Here is a 12180-nt window from a genome sequence, read left to right as displayed (position 1 = left end):
CTGGGAAGTTCCAGAGGTTTACTTGTTCAGTTTTATATATATAATTGATATGGTACCTATCACAAACCAGTAGAGCGACTTTGGTGGCCAGTAATGAGAACTTCAGGGCCCTTCAGTGTAAGAAAGTCTATCTGGCAAGAAACCACAGAGAAATAAGGCTTGCCAGTTCACTAGATCTGTTTTCTTTGGATAGGACTAATTAGAAAAAAAAAAAAAATCCACATTTGATGTAAAACAGCAGAAGCTTCTTCCAATCAGGGATCCGTAGAATACATAAAATATTTTCTCTCTTCCAGACCTCTCTCCCTCCTCTTGCTTTTCTATGTGTACTATAAATGCAGTTCTTCCACTTCTGCTTCGGCCCTTTACTGCTGTAAAGACTGAAGATTGGCACGGTTACCCCAGATAACTCTATAGGCTGGAAGGGGTGAACTCAATTCTCACTGCAGGCATTAGGAACCAGAAGGGATTACTGATAGCATTTTGCAGCAGGAGGAAAGGGACAGAAAGTTAGAAATACTTTAAAGGCCAAAAATAAGTCAGAGAAGAGATGAAAAGTCTTTGTAAACTTCTATACTCCTCAAAGTTAATTAAAGGAAATTTTACAGCACAAAGTCTTTGAAATGCCACTTTTTTCTTTCTAGGAGAGGTAAAGCGGGGAATTTTCTGTAACACCTTGACCCCTGATGGCTGACATGAGAAGGATCCACGTCTGAGTTATTGAAGATCTAGCTTCAGTGGAGCTCCATTTCTTTTATGGCAATTTCCTTATTATTACACATTACTGATTCCTCCTCTTGGCATTTCTTTTTTTCTTTTTTTTTTTTTCTTTTTTCATTTTGTATGAAATTGTAGCACAATTGTAGCACACGTTGCTCTATTTTTCCCAATTTCACTGTCTCACTCACTGAGGTAGAGACATAAGTCCAAATGGACCAAATGGATTTGAGCTTTGAACAGAAATACTTCACATCTCAAGAAACAGTTGAAGATTGATTCTGCAGTGAAGCAATTGCTTGTGAAAATTGTTTGAAAGGATTTTTGTTCTTGTGTGATGAGCCGAAGAAGTTTCCAACAACTGGAGCATGGTGTCTAGAAAATCCTTCTAAGAGGATGAGTGGACCAGAAAGTTTATCTCTTTCTGAGTTCCTCCTTACACAATAACAATTACATTCAACTATGCAGATCACTCCAAAAGTAATGCTTCCTATCATTTTCCGTGGAAACTACAACAAAGAATAGAAGAACACTATTTGACAGAGCAAATTCTCAGCATAAAACAAGACTTTTTTCAACATAGTCATGACCATTAGCTATGCTTTTTCACCAGCGACAAACAGAACCCTGTCTTTAAGACAAGAAGACCCAACACAGCATAGAATATATGAAAGTGAATAGGTCTGTACATTACTAGATAAATAAACACTCTTCACTAAGACCACAGCTGTTCTCAACTTAGAGCTAACTCAGAGCACCGAATAATAAGCATTTTGCCTCAAATCCAACACAGCAAATATTCTCTGCAACTCAGAGCAATGTTATTTGTCTTCTGCGTCTTTTTTGTCTAGCACTGATTTCCATAGCAGAGAAATACTGTATTTCAGCAGCAGTTGTGGAGGTATACAACTATACCCAGGCAAATAGGTAAATAATTTAGAATATTTTAGAAGCAATAGAAATGTACTGATGTAAATATACTTAATACTTGCTTATTATATTTTAATTGATATGACCTATAACTTTTAAAAACAAAATAATACCATTTATTTCCAAAATACATAAATATGAGTAGTAGTAACTGGGTTAATTACTCCTCTGTCCAATGCACACAATTATTAGTGTGTCCTAAATTTAAGTGTTTTCCAGCATCTCTCTCAAAAATACATCTTTCTCAATAAAATGTAGGTATGTCAAAAGAATCTCACAGGTATTAATAACAAGGACTTTAGAAACAGATTTCACTTAAAAAAAAAAAAAAAAAAAACTCTAAATTTGTTAATCATTCAAGTCTTGATGAAGGCTGTTTCAGGCCAGCTTGACCACTGTCTCCTGCTAGGACCATAGCTCTGAAAGGACCATAGAATCTAAGTAGCACTAACTATCTCTTTCCTTGTCCCTGCATCACACTCTGTAAAGAAGGGGCGAACATGCAAAATTGGCCAGCTCATCTGTCTTTTCTGTTTCAGAAAGGCCTTATCTAAGTGGTACTTTCTGAGATAAACTGAGACAATTTGTGATACTGTGAAAGCACCATTCAGAACTTTGTGCTAAGCTAACGGGCACAACATTGAATGATCTGGTATGACATTGATTTGACCGACTCAAGTGTCTGTATAAATCTACTATTTTTCATATGCTGTTGGTTTTCTCATCATCTCTCCAAAAAGCTTTCTGCTATGTACAATATATTGCTTGGTGAAATTAGAGATAAAGAACTTAAGTGTTTTCATTTATTACTGCAGCAAAACTATTTTGAGCCTGAAAATATCATAAAAAATTTAACACCACATTTCATGTTAAAGCTACTGGTGAAACTTGATCTTTTGTAATTTTCTGTATAGAGCAATGAAAAGTCTCTCCATGCACTCACAGCTTCAGATGAGAACTCTATAGAGAGCAAGACAGAACAAGATAGAAAGAAGGCTCAATCCCTCATGCAGACCTTTCCCAGAAATATTTTTTAAATCTAGTTCAAATTCCTGTTTATTAGGAACCCGAACTTTTGTTGGAATGAATGCATGTATTGCTGCTGGCCATGATCATATTTTCTCAGAACACTATTTACTGTATTGTGTCCTTCATCCACAGTGGAAAAGGTATAAAGCCCATATTCCCATCATCTGTCCCAAAACTAACAGGATTCTCTGCATGAATTACAGCTGAATTAGTGTTACAATATACAGCCATGGCCATAGGAATCATAGAATCACTCAGGCTGGAAAAGACCCTCTGGATCATCAAGTCCAACCACAACCTAATTGTACTACCCTAATTCTAACAACCATCCGCTAAGTCATGTCCCTGAGCACCACATCTAAATGGTTTTTAAACACATTCAGGGATGGCAAATTCCAGGTAAAGACTAAATTTATTCCAGTGTCTTTCAAATTTTCCGTCTCCTCCTTAGTTCATATTTGTTTGTGGAAAGGCAGCAGATACCAGCATTATAAATTTGGAGCTAAATGTTAATCTCAGATAAATGTATAATATTTGAATTGAACCTGGCTATTAATATGGAAAGTTGAATTTAAATTGACTATCAGGCTGGAAAAATATAAAGAAAACGTACTTCATATGCAGTGTTAGCTCTGCCTGATTTTTCATTCACTATGCTCCCTTCAGCCTTTGAAAAATAGTAGCATGGGGAAATTATTTACTCATAATCTTCCAGAGGTAAAGTAGCTTTCAGGATGTTTTGAATTATGAGTTAAACCTTGTTTTTCCTCCTTCCCCATTTGTAGCTGCCTATTTAGTATCTAGGATTATAAACTCAACAGTACTGGCACAAAGAGATGGGTGAATGTTGGAACAGGAGCCTTCATTTGAGAGTACTCATGGTTTTTTACTTTAATTAGTACTTTAAAGCATTTTATATAGTATTCAAAACAAAATAGGAAAGCAGCAGTCCTGTTGGGACTATTCCTGTTGTGAATCTCTATCAGGCTTTCTGTGCACAGCTGTTTTTAAAAGACAAAAAGAACCATGAGAAAAATCATGAAAGAAATGATATGGTGGGCACATTAAAGAAACAGCTGTATCAGAAAAATAAGCTTAATTGTTAAAATTCCTTCTTTCTCTATCTCTCTGTTTATATCATTAACGGTCAAATAAACTTTCTGTTTTGTGTACACGTTTCATTCTGTCAGGAAAGGGCCAGTGAGTTAAGGATATTGTGTTCCTCATCTGTTTCTTGATCCAATTGCTCCTAGAGAAATTATTCATTCTGTTTGTGATTAAACTGGTGATAAAACTTCCCCTGGGTCCAGTGGGACAGGACAATCTTCAAAGCGTCATTGTTTATGCCTCACTTGAGGGCGATTATTGAAAGATTTTATCTGCTTCTTTTTCACAAGCAGAGAATTTGGAACATGAAGCATTCCAAAGTTGGACTTCTAAGAAGGTTTAATGGGCATGAATGAGAACAAGAAAGAATAGACCACTTGGTTTTGTTCTTTTTTGCATCTCATATCCTAAGCAAATTATTTCCAGAGTCACCTTAGATTAGGAATCAGAGGACTGATGGGATATATGGTAACCTTCCTTTTCTCCAGAAAAAGAAATTCTCAAGGGTTTTGGTTTTGCTTGGAACTAAATGAAGACTTAAAACAATTAATTACCATTCTCTAAGTTTCTCTAATGCCAGTTCTATTACATCCTCATCTCTGGAAGCCTGCCTAAGAGCCATGATATTAATTATAGAAAAAATTTAATTGCTCATCTGTCTGTGAGTCAGGTGAGCTCTATGATTTGTTCCAGTATGTGGCATATTCCTTCTGAAATTAGCTTTCCTTCAGTAGGAGTTGTGAGATTTTAGGAGGGAGCTGTGATGGGTGTCAGCAAGTCTATGGTTTGGTGGACAGATCTTCACTGCACAAAGGCTAGAGATGCAGGTTGGCCTGACTGTAGTATATTGTTAACAGAAATAGGAGATGTGTTTGTAGAAAACCTTAAGATTTAATTGATTTTTTTTTTTTTTTTCAGGAGGTTCTGATTTTCAATTTGTGAACTTGAAACACCGTTTACTGATAATGATAAAAATTTCCACTTGTGGAGATCATTTGTCATTTTCTCCTGTATCTTAGTGACTCAGTCACCTCCCTGGGGAGCCTATTCCAGTGCTTAATAACCCTTTCTGTAAAGATTTCTGATATCCAACCTAAACTTACCCTGGTGCAACTTGAGGCCATTTCTCCTCATCCTGTCACCTGTCACCAGTGAGAAGAGATCAACCCTGCTTCGCTGTAAGCACCTTTCAGATACTGAAAGAGAGCAATAAGGTCTTCCCCCAGCCTCCTCTTCCCCAGTTCCTTCAGTCTTTCCTTGTATATCATATTTTCCAAACTCTTCATCAGCCTTGTTGCCCTTCTTTGGACCTGCTCCAGCACTTCAATGTCCTTTCTGTACTGAGGTGCCCAAAACTGAACACAGTACTTGAGGTGAGGCCTCACCAGTCCCGAGGGACAGGAGACAGTAGAGGGACAGGATTACATAGATATCACCTGGCTGAATATAATTCAGACAATAAATTCCCCTAGCAGGATATTGGATTGGTCACGGACCACATATTCTTAACTTCCCAGACGGTACTCTGGTCTATTCTGCTGTTGCTTGCCAGCCATTCAGGGGCAATAGGGGTTGAAACCCAGGGCCAGGTTTCAAGTCAAGATAGACCCAACAGTTATTGTTATAGACTTTTGCTACTTGTTCAGCCATTTGGTTAAAACAGTTTTTCATACTATCCTCTCCATCCCCAAAGTCTCAGGGGAGATAACTGATGGTTACAGGGGTTGCAGCCCAAACTATACACCAAAATAACAAAAATGACATTTTGCTCAAATGTTGCAAAGATAATCACCAAAACACAAATGATTAAAGTCAGGCGTTGGCCTTTCTGTGCTCAGTCAAGGTCCCATAAGGGTCTTCTGTAAAATGAAACAAGACATTGACTTGCCCTTTTTGGGCTTTGGTTATATAGTTAAAATGAGAGAATAATCCAGCAAGTCTTGATTTTATATTCGTTTTTCTGGGCATCCTTAGCTTTCCAAGCATATTTTTTAAGGAATTCCATCAAGGTTAGGTGAAAACTGACCCCACATTAGGCAAGTCAACCAACAAAGGTTGGCCAGGGAGACAAGAATTTACCTAGCTTTTCTGCATCTGAATCGAGAGTAATGGCCAAGAGCGGTAGGGCCCTGGGACAGAAGCTGTTAAATCGAAGACATCCATTAGTTCCCGATATTTCCATAGTTTTCCTTCACACTTGGTTAAGGCATCTGTGAACCAGATATTCTGTAACTGGTCTGAGTATGGGGGAGAAGTCTGGATGAGGGGGGAAGATCAGTACCAATGGCAGAGGGAATATCATCCTGTATAGCAAGTGGTTTCAGAGCACCCTCTGTGACTGTAAGGATATTACAGTAATGTTCGATTTGAGCATACCACTTTCAGACAGAAACACATTGTGCCACCCTGTCAAGTGGAGGAGTGCCAGACATTGCTGACTTGATAACTTGGTAGCGAGGCTAACAACAAACAGCCCCTTCTCCCGCTGAGAATATCGTTTATCTGCATCTTTGAAGCTGCAGGAATAAAATCCAATAGGTCTAATGGGACCTTCTGGACTCTTTTGCCAGAGATGTATGGCCAATTCTGATTAATCCACTCTATTTAAACAGGGTTGGAAGGATCGATGAGATGCAAGGCCTGGTGGGTGGCAGCCTCAAATATTAGGAGCTGCAAGGTCTGCTCATGTATTGGGATCCATTCCCATGAGGCTCCCTTCCACAGTAAATCATATAACAGTTGTGCAACAATAGAGAAATTGGGGATATGCTTTCTCCAGGAAACCAAAAGACCAAGGACATGTTGTACCTTCTTTTTCTCTGACATTTTAAGTTGGTCCAAGCCTGAGAGGGTATCCTGTGGAATGCAGGCCCCATCACCTTTCCACCAAATGCCCCAAAATTTTACCTCACCAGGTGGGGACTGAATTTTGTCTGGAGGAATGGTCAGACTTGGCTTTTGTAAGTGTTTCATTATTTTGTCATGCATTGTTTTTACTGGTGTCAATTGCTCATTTCCTACAAGGATATCATTGGTACCTCATGAGGCTAATCCATTAATTCAGCCCTACAGATGGTGAAAAAAGGACTGCCTTCTCTCCATTAATAAGTATCAACTGAAGTTCTCCCTTCTGAGAACTAGATGGATGATCTCACTGGATTCTTCTGTGATTAATAATTTTACTGCCATAGTTTTGTTTGGGAAAGAGTTAATTTCTTCTCAGAAACTTTTATGTGTTTTGGATTTTTGATGAAAACAATGTTGATAACACACTGATAGTTTTCATTGTAGCAGATCAGTGCTTATTCAGAGTTAATTAATTTTCTACTTCTTGTGCTGCCCTGCCAGTTAGGAAGCTGGGTTAGGGATATTGCCTATAAGGAGCTGGGAGGGGATATTGCCAGGACAGCTGACCCAAGGACAGCTGACTAGAGAGATAGTCCATACCATATGGCATCATATTCCAATAAAAGCTAGGATAAAGAGGGAGAAAAGGGGGACATTTGAGGTGATGACTTTTGCCTTCCCAAAGAGCCATTATTTGTGATGAGCCCCACTTTTTTTGGAAGGGCTGAACATTTGCTTGCAGATGGAAAGCGGAGAATGAATTCTTTGTTTTTCTTCACTTGCACATGCAGCTTTAACTTTATTTGGTAAACTGTATTGTTTCAGCCTATGTATTTTTGAACTTTTATCTTTCCAGTTCTCTTCCCATACCAGCTGAGAAAAGTGATTGAGTGGTTGTGCGGTGCTAAGCTGCTTACGGGGTTTAACCACAACATGATTCCTACCTCTCAGCCATGAGCCATTCCAGAGAACACCAGACCTTACAGGAGTAAAATCGTTTCTGCTCTCAAGCCAGTTTTAGATGCAAAAGCCACTACCAGTCAAGTAGCTTTTCCCTAAGCAGAGCTATTTGGACAGTATGATACTTCTAAACTGAGCTTTAACCTTATGTGAATATTACCTGTTGTGAAATGTGAGAAATTGACTTCCATGCACACAGAAATTATTGCAATAAAGGGATTTTTTTGGAACTTTTTACTTTGATGCTCTTTGAATTGGAAAAGGAAAAAAATACATGAATCAAAAAGTGTTTCAAAGCAATAACTACGTAGCTGCAAAGAGTCAGGATCCTTAGCAGGTTGACTAGACGAGTACAACAGAATTACGTTGTAATAAGCATCTGCACTGATTTCTCCCCCACTTCCTCCTTTTGGAATGCCATCTCCCTAATCTCTGCAGAACAGCCCAGCACTTTTGTACTTGGATCCCTACCACTTCTTTGTGTACACAGATATGAGTGATGAATATGGGAATGAAGACCAGTTGAGCTGATCTGGAAGGAAAATTCTGAATTCTGACCTTAGGCTTCTGTGACACAGTGACAGATTTCATGTAAAGATCAAAGGTAATAAAAACAAACCAAATATGTTCAATTGATGAATCTTTTTAGTTTTACATGGACTGTCTTGAGAGCAATTACTACAGTTGCTCAAATAGCTTCATTTCACACAATTTAAGGCACTTCATACACTGTTTTTCTTAGTAGCATTACATTATTATTGTGGTTACTAGCCTTGTGGGCTGTTTCAAACTCTGTTGAAATTCCAGAAACAACTTAACTGAACAAGGATCAGAACAATCACAGAGATGAATGCAGGCTAAGCAATGAATGTATTGAGAACAGCCCTGCAGAGAAGAACTTACGTATTCTGGTTGATGAAAATCTTAACATGAACTGGCACTTTCTGCTTACACTGCAGAAAGCCAGTCATATACTTGGCTTTATCAAAAGAAGTGTGGCCAGCAAGTCAAGGAGGTGATTGTCCCTTACTACTATATTCTCTTGAGGCCACATCTGGAATCCAGTTCTGCAGCCCCCAGCGTAAGAGAGACATGAAGCTGTTAGAGTGGGTTCAGATGAGGGCCCTTCTCCTACGAGGAAAGACTGAGGTAGGGTTGTTTAGCCATGATGAGAAGGATCCAGGTAGACTTTACTGAAGCCTTTCAGTACTTAAAGTGGGCTTATAAGAAAGACAGAGAGACTTTTTACAAGGGCATGTAGGACAAGAGGCAGTGGTTTTAAATTGGAGTAGAAGAGATTTAGATTAGATATGAGGAAGAAATTCTTCACTATGAGAGCAGTGAGGCACTGTAACAGGTTGCCCAGAGAAACTGTGGATCCTCCATCCCTGGAAGTATTCAAGGCCAGGTGAGGTGAGGCTTTGGGCAGCCTGATCTAGTAAGAGATGTTGGACTAGCTCTTTAAAGGTACCTTCAGAACCAAACATTTCTATAATTCCATGACTCTGTGGTTCTATGATTTTAAATACAATTTAAAATTCTGAACCTAAAATTGTGGGCTGATTTTTTGCAGATTAGCAACCTGCAGACAGCTAAGCTCTACACAGTCTCTTACTAACCCACAATAGGATGAGGGAGAGAATCAGAAGGTCAAAAGTAATGGAACTCACAGGACATAAGGACAATTTAATAAGTGCAAGGGGAAAAAATACCCAAGTAATGCAAGAGCAATCACTCTATTTTCGAAGTTACAGTAACCCTGCAAAACTGTTCCCTTTGCCCACCAGTTTCATAGCTGCTCATGACATTTTATGATATGGAATACCTTTCTGGTCTGCTGGGATTGTTTGTGCCACCTCTTAAATTCTTGCACATTGCTAGCCTACTTAGTGGGGTGGGGAAAGAGCAAGAAACAGAGAAATTGTTGTGCAGGCACTGTTCAGCAATAGCTAAAATACTAGCGTATTACCAATACTGTTTTGGTCAGAAAGCCAAGATATACATACTATATGAGCTTTTTTAAAGAAAATTAACTCCATCTCAGCCAGATCCTGTACATAATTAAAATATAAAATTATTTCCACCTGTTTGCTCAACTAAAATATTTTTGACTATATCAATTTTGAATATTAATGATATAAAAAAAAAATTCTCCACTGTCCTGTTGTTTGTAGGACATAGAATTCAATTCAATGCAAAGTTGTCAGTGCAATTACCATGAGTCAACTCAACAGGGACATAAGATTTTATTGCAGCAAGGACATTAAATGAACTACCTTAATATACGTGGCAGCCAGTGCTAAGTGATTTGTTTTCAGAAGAGTGTTTCATTTCTCCTCCTGTTTCTCTGCTGCTTTGGAGAACTTTCTCGCTGGGACATACGTACATTTTCAAAGCAGTCTCAATCCTACTTTCAACAAAGAAATATATACCACACTGCTTAAAAACATTGAATCCCTAGAAATCTCCCACTGAAACCTGTGAGATTTTGGTCGTTGGAAGCTATTAAGCAAACTTTCAAAGTCCTCAGAAGTGAATAGGAGTTACATTACATTTCAGTGGGATTTGAACTTCCAAGTTCACAAATTACTTCAAAAATAGAACTGTAGGTCTTTTGAAAATGTTGTCCTGGGTTTACTGAAATGTAATTGATCTGATCTAGTTGAACTGTATCACTGTTTGAGGTTCTTATCACTGGGATTTGTATTCCAACTAGCATTAATAAATGGATTTTTTTTTTAAGTCTTGCAAAAACTCTTGGTTGCTTAATCAAGTAGGTCAATGACTACTTGAGAATTTTGTAAAGGATTAAGGCTCATAACTCCCATTTAGTACCTAAACTACCTATGGAGATACTATCAAAAAGTAAATTAGAGGCTGTATCCATAGGTAGTCAAATAGTTTCAAGTACGCTTAGAGGATTTGATGTACAATACACATAGCTTTACTTGCTCTGTTTATAAAAATAGATACCGACGTGTTCTTTTCTGATGTGTGTTCCTGCTGCACTTCCGCTTTTGGAGTCAGTAGTTGAAAAATATAGAATTGCCTCTAAATTGCCTGTATTACAAATGTGGTACTAATTTTTGTAGTTTTTGTTGTATTATCAGTAATTTTGAAAAAAAAAAAATCCTGAAATAATGTAGATATGGATCTTTGTTACTATGGTCTTTCATTTCTGTCAACAGTATATAATATCAATCAATAAATGAAGAAAAGCCAAGGTTGTACAATATTCCACAAGGAATAGGGATATTTTCTTGGTTCAGAAATTAAAAACACTGTATCCTATGCACCAGAAGATGTGCACTAGTACACTGCACAGAGCTCCACACATAGGAACACAGAAGTTATATACCTTAAAAGAACCAGTTTTACACTACACCACTCATATAGAGACAAGCTGAGGTTTTTATGGGATTGGACTTTCCATTAATAAGTTTGTCCTCAGTTTAGGAGTATTAAAAGGCCTGGTGTACTAGGGTCTGTCCAAAGACATGTTCAGAACTAAGTCTTCAATAAGTCCAGCACAGGCTGGGAGGAGCCTGTCTGTGCTACCAAAAATGTCTTTATTTTTTAAACCAGTAAGACAGTTGATATAGGTCAGCCTTTCATTTCCTTAGAGGTCCAACTTTATCTATCCTTTGCAACAAAAATAAATGCATTTATAAATAATATTATTACAATAATATTTCACCACTCAAATGGAATGTGTAGTGCCCTAAAAGCTCTTGCAGATTGAAGTCAGATGGAACCATGGAGCTAAAAGACAGTCCTCAAAATCACTTTCTTCATTCCAAATCTATAGTGAACACAGAGAGCGAGTGTCAAAAAGAAACTGGCTCCCTAATTTCTCTGCTTTCCTATTTAACATTTCTTTCACAGATAACTCTGTTTGATACACAGTTTGATATAATTTAATAGTATCAGCATGACTGGTGCTGAATTTAATTTCCACATCTGTAACTCCTCTGTGCTCAGTTTTGGATTTTCAAATATAAGGGAAAAACATTGACAAATTGAAGTGAGTCCCAGAGAGAGACTCTTGACCTAGATGATCAAGATGCAGGAGAATCTGACATATTAAATGAGCCTGACAGAGAGCTGAGATAGTTCAGTTTGGAGAAGTGTAACAGGGAGATCTCATTGCTGTCTTCAGCTTTTTAGTGGAACAAGACTCTTCCTGAACATACGCAGTGGTATGAGGAGAGGTTGCAGATACAAACTGCAGCAAGATAAATTCAGATTAAGCATTGGAAGTTTTGCTCCGTGATGGTGATCAAAAACTGGAAGAGAGGCCCCAGGGACTCTTCATCCATGGAGGCATCCAGAACACAGCATGACACAGTCCACCTAACTAGATCTAGTCACAGGGAGGTTGCTGGACTAGATGGTATCTAGTTTTTCCTTTTTCTTAGTTTCATCTGAGATGGAATTGTTTTCTTCAGAGTGTCTGTTATGATGTTAAGTTTTGGTTCTAGGAGAAAAAAAAAAAAAAACATTGATAACACACCAGTGTTTATAGTTATTTTTAAGCAGTGCTGTACGGATTTAAGGCCATTCCAATATTTCAGCAAAGAGCTGGCAGGA

At 38.1% G+C, this 12180-nt stretch overlaps 1 long non-coding RNA gene across 1 annotated transcript in view; it reads left to right on the top strand.

The window, feature by feature from the left end:
• LOC146542335 (uncharacterized) overlaps positions 1 to 10344 on the top strand; it is a 122211-nt gene extending 111867 nt beyond the window's left edge. The window contains exon 3 of the long non-coding RNA XR_014880393.1: positions 645 to 10344. This is a non-coding gene — a long non-coding RNA (uncharacterized LOC146542335). The remainder of the gene's footprint in view (positions 1 to 644) is intronic.
• The last annotated feature ends 1836 nt before the right edge of the window (positions 10345 to 12180 follow it).

Source organism: Meleagris gallopavo, chromosome Z (genome assembly GCF_905368555.1).
Source record: "Meleagris gallopavo chromosome Z, MGAL_WU_HG_1.1, whole genome shotgun sequence".
NCBI classification, from domain to species: domain Eukaryota; kingdom Metazoa; phylum Chordata; class Aves; order Galliformes; family Phasianidae; genus Meleagris; species Meleagris gallopavo.
This window is presented reverse-complemented; position numbering and strand designations above follow the sequence as displayed.